The following is a 5,714-nucleotide window of genomic DNA, read 5'->3' as shown; positions in this document are numbered from 1 at the left end:
GGACTATTCATCACATAGTCTGGTTCCCAGCACACATGGGACCAGACGTATTACCGGGTCACCTGAACCCCAATGAGATAGCCCACGACCGTGCGCGAGGTTTCATATGCCGCGACGGACGGTGTCTCGGGTGAGTTCGGGAGAGCTCTTCCACAGTGATCCTCTAGTTACTTTTCACGAAATCACATCACATTACAGAGGGTATAGGCAGAGTTTTCCCTCCCTGCATCATAAGCTCAACAGATCACATTCTAGCATGGTCCGCATGCTCCAGACGGGGTCCTACCCCTCTAGGGGCTTTCTGAACAAGCTTTACCCCGACATTGATCCATTCTGCCCAGATTGTGGCACTGAGTTTTGCTCATTAAATCACATGCTCTGGCAGTGCCCTGTGTTACAGGATTTTAATCAAGAAGAAGACTGGGCGAAGGCCATCACAGATCCCAGACAAGACGTCCAACTCCTGGCTGTCCAGATAGCCCGTGAACGAGCGGAGAGGCACGGCCTCTCTGTTCCGACATGGGACTAGCCAACGGCTAGCAGGCCCCCCTGCCTAGCTTCTCAGGACCTAAATAAAGTGTTTACTACTACTAATACTGAGATCAGATGCAAGCTTGGAGAGCGTTCACCTCAGAATGTCCAGATTAGAAGCCGCGAACAGCACGATCGTACCGCCGCATAGGGAAGCGGCGCAACACATGTAACAACATATAAACATTACCCGACAACCATCTAAACAAATACACACAATATGGCACTGGAACTGCAGAAGTTAACAAAACAAACGAGCGCACTTACAACAATACCTGAAAAAGATCCCCGAACGTCCAGACGTCATCAATTGCAAGAAACGAACGGCCCCGCCAAACTCACGGGGTACACTCTATAACAGGCAACGCGGAGAAACCAAACGTCACCACGCTGTTCAAGCGAGCGCACACAGCTATCGAATACGACACTAAAGTCAGAGACATTGAAAACGTCCTCGTAGAACTAATTCCACCACGCAAGACGCGCAACAGCATCTTCGTACTCAACGTCTACAGCAGTCCCAGATGCCGCCAGCACCGCTTCCATGTTCTCTTCAAACGGGCAATCGACATCGCCCAAGCGCAACAGCTGTTCAATGGGGGGGGGGGGGGGGGGGGACTTTAACGCGGTGCACACTGCGTGGGGTTACTAGCAGGATCAGCCCAAAGGCACGCATCAGCCCAATACGTCTGACTCGAGCTCGTCACCGACCCCGCGGCACCAACAAATCAGGGCAACAGCGTCAGCACCAACACGACGCCGGACTTTACTTTTACGTGCAACACACGCAAAGTCACTTGGACAAACACCATGCAAGACTTGGGAACTATCACTACATCATTTCCATAGCAGCAGAAGACGGCCCACAGAAACACAATGCCGGTCGCCAAATGAAGATCACCTACTGGAATCAACTATGCAAACATCGTGCGAAGCAACAGGTGGCAGACATCAAAGACATGGACCAATGCACCGACCAATTGCGGCGATACATCGAGCGCCTGACGCAAACGATCCCGTCGAAAGCTCGGCTCGATACAATAGACTCCCGGTTACTGCACATGTGGGAAGCCAAGACCCACCTGCACCACCGATGGAAACAACACAGACACAATAGGAGACTGCGTAAAGGGATAGCGCAGCTCAAGAAAGAAATAGAAAAGCACGCGCTTACCCTGCAACGACAACAATGGGAAGAGAAATGCGCGGAGATGGACAGTCAACTCACCACGCGTGGCACGTGGCAGATGCTGCGGTACCTGATAGATCCCGCCAACACCAAGACCACACACAAGCAAGGCATATACAAAATCATACACGCTTACGGGGGAACGGAACAACCATTCCTACGGGATGCGGAACTCCTCTACATATCTTAAACGCCACCGCTAATACATCCGAACTACACGGGAGAAAGCAACGCCACCCTGGACGCAGTATTCGCCGTTGCCTAAATCCAGGTGGTCCTCGTCAAACTCATTACCAAGTCGGCCCCTGGCTCCGATCGAATATCCAATAGGGCACTACGCAATCTCCATTACGTATCAATTGAGAAACTCACAAAATACATTAACGAGTGTTGGGCGCACGGCAAGCTACCCCAGCAGTGGAAAGAAGCAAAGTTCATACTGATACCGAAACCCGGCAAGAAATTACTGCTGGAGAACCTGCGCCCCATCTTCCTCACGTCTTGCGTGGGCAAGTTTATGGAGCACGCGTTTCTCAATAGACTCACGGATTACCTCGAGGACAACGAATTATTTCCACACACCATGATTGGGTTCAGAAGACATCTCTACACGCAAGACGCCCTTCTGCAACTAAAACACCAACTCATTGACAATCCGGGCACTCGACGAGAGCCATCCTCGGGCTGGACCTGAAGAGGGCCTTCGATAGCGTTCGCCACAGTGCCATATTACGACACATAGACAAGCTAAATCTCGGACTGCGAACGTACAACTCCGTCCGAGACTTTCTCACGGGAAGAACAGCTCGCATGCGAGTGGGACAACAGGACTCTGATCAAATCAACATCGGGAGCTCGGGCACCCCGCAGGGCTCGGTCATCTCGCCGATGCTCTCCAACCTCGTCCTACTGGGGTAACCCGACCGATTGCTGCAAATTGAAAGACTGCACCACACGCTATACGCGGATGATATAACGACCTGGACGGCAACGGGCAGCGACGGAGCGATCGAGCAACGTTTACAGCAGGCCATCCAGTGCGTGGAAAACTACCTGGTGGGCGCGGGACTCGCCTGCTCGGCCGAAAAATCCTAAATGTTGCTATATAGACCGGCCAGAAAGGGGCGCCCACCTGAAGGCTACACTTAGACAGGGCGCAAGCAGTACACTAAATGGAATTACAAACTGATTCTTACATAAACCGCAGGCTCATACACGCCATGTATCCAGACATGTACGCTACAAACAGATGCACATCCTGTGGCGAGGTTGCCACACTTAATCACATGTTATGGGAATGTCAGGACATAACAAACAATTCGGGCAGTGCCGACACCTCCATCTCTTCCACCGCCAGCCCCCGCGCGCGTTGGAAGACCGCACTGCTCAGCTCGAACCTGACAGTACAACTCTGGGCCGTCCAGCGAGCCGAGGAAGCCGCTTCGAAACAAGGTCTCGGAACGGCGTCTGCGGCGGGTGCCTAGACCCACTAAAAAGACGCCGGAGTCAAATCTGATTTATTTGATAATAAAGTTTACGTTCTTCTAGATTTAGGTGCACGTTAAAGAACCCCAGGTGGTCGAAATGATTCCGGAGTCTCCCACTCTGGTGTGCCTCATAATCAAATCGCGGTTTTGGCACGTAAAACTCCATAATTTCATATAAGTTAAATTAGTATGTATTTTGTCACCCAAGACAGCATTATCGTAAGAAACAGTAATATTCAAAATGTTAATTGCTCAGAACACAAATATACTGCTAGCTTTTTTACATGTATGCTTACGGTATATTTCCTTTAACAGCTAAGCTGTTCAACCTGGGCGTTTGCCGCAAGGTGTAACGCCGTAATGTTGGCCGATCCTGGAGGAAGTGCAGAAAGGGTCCAAGCGGAATGGCACATACCCCTGCGAACTAGCGAAGCTATTTAAGCTCGAGGATGGTCCGTCGAGTGTGCGCCTCAAAACCTCCGCCTGGCGATGACGTCGCCATGCGTCGCCTAGGAACGCTGCACCCCAGTGCCGAGCCTCGCCACAGCGCCGAGCCTAGACCGCGCCGAGCCTCACCACAGCTGCGTGAACCCTGACGTCATCGCACGCGCCACATCGCTTCGCTTTAGCTTTGTCGAGCCATGACGTGACTGCGCTGTGCGGATTGGTTGCCGCAGCTGCGCAGAGGTGGAGCTAAGCCGTGTCGTCATTGCGCCGACCCACGGGATACATAGCTCCGCGTCGCCGCCACGGTGACACAAAAGCCCCGTCCTCTCCCAGCCGAGCACATCGCCGCGAAGATGGGGCGGCCGAAGAAGAGCGCGAAGAGCGTCACCCTCGATGAAGAGGAAGCGCGGAGCGAAAGCCGCCGCGCCGCCACTCGAGTGCGAGTGAGACGACTTCGGTCCGATCCCGAGTATCGCGCCGCCGAAGCGGCGGCGAAACATCGGCGATTACACGAATATAATTGCACAACAGCGTAGGCGTAGAAACATGAAAATTTCCATATTACTCGCTGAGTTACCACAATGCAAAGTGCATAAAAAAAGAAGGAAGGAAAATTCGGTAGACAACAATTTAACTCTGACATCTTGGATAACCTACCAGTTCCCACATTGTGTATGGTATGTGAACCAACACCTTATCTGCTTAGCGAAATATCCTACTAAACATAACAAAAATACATTCTATACTTCCAAATCACTGGACAAGGGTATACAAAATTGCACGAAAAATATAGACACAAAAGGACTAAACGGCTGATGCGACAAAATGTTCGAGGCAAAACACAAGCAGAACTTTCTGTTGGGCTAGTTGGTGCATGTTATTGAAGTACTTAAGCGCCAAACAGACGACACAAGAAGAGACACGGACCCAAACAGGTCTACCAAACGTGACACTGTTGAATTACCTCAGGTACTACAGCCCGCATAGTGCAGTGCTCACGTTCCACGATGCGGCGGCGTCATCTAAACGTGACATCATATAACGTTAGTAATCTTTGCTGCTGCCCGACTCTTCGTTGTCTCATGCTGGTATCGGTTAACGTTTGTTGTTTTGCAACCGCGATTCCCCGTTTCACGATTCTTTCGCGGTGTTGGTTGCAATTATAATAAACACAGTAGTATACGACAACTAAACAGCAGGTGATCCGCAGAAAATGGTTGCACATCATTTAGATAACTCCCAACGAGCGATTCTGCGTTCTCTTTTTTTTTTTTTTTTGCAATCCGGATGGGATGGCCGGAGGATAACGTGCGAGTGTGCGCAATGTCGGACGCCATGCCCTCCTCTCCTCTTTCAATGCGCTTGCGCAATGTGGCGGGGCGCTTCCCTGTGCTCGGAGTGGAAAACCATGGAGGAAGGAAAAAAACTAGGAGGGAGCGTCACGTGACAATCTTGAAGCCTAGTCATAAAAAATTTAGAGGAATGGGATGATGGGAAATAGGCCCTCACGTGATAGGCAAGCGGTAGATGTTACTCGGCTCGCCTCGGTGGCTTCGGTTTCGTCTGCTGCGGGGGTTTCGGAATATGCGCACATACTCGGCGTGGCAAACGCGCGCCCAGGTTAGTGAAGGAATTCGAGTGTGTGAAGCAGTTGAGTCTCGCCGCTTAATTAGCAGACAGGCGCCAAGGCTGTTGCGAACGAAGGCGTCGGTTAATCGGCATTGCGCCCAACAACCCGGGAGGACCAGCTAGCTCAAGGACGACTGGTTGCGTTTCGGTGTGGTTTCAGGGAAACGAGGGAACCTTTCGCCCTGCAAACGTGTGAAGGCAACCAAGCCGCCCTTCCGACGACGATTCGTTGCGTTTGACGACGTCTTCTGCGAAACAATGATGCCTTTCGCCCCCGCAAAATGTGCACCCGATTAAGCGAGCGTACAGGGTCCGAAGCGACTGTTTCCCTACGGGGAAAAATGCGTCCCGTCTTGTGCCCAAGAATGGACTGGCGAGCCGGAGACTCCGAACATATTTAGGTTTGCTTTGCAAAAATCTGGTGTTTCCCT

The sequence above is a fragment of the Dermacentor silvarum genome, chromosome 11 (genome assembly GCF_013339745.2).
Source record: "Dermacentor silvarum isolate Dsil-2018 chromosome 11, BIME_Dsil_1.4, whole genome shotgun sequence".
Lineage (NCBI taxonomy): Eukaryota > Metazoa > Arthropoda > Arachnida > Ixodida > Ixodidae > Dermacentor > Dermacentor silvarum.
The sequence above is the reverse complement of the archived record's forward strand: the minus strand, read 5'-3'. Positions refer to the sequence as shown.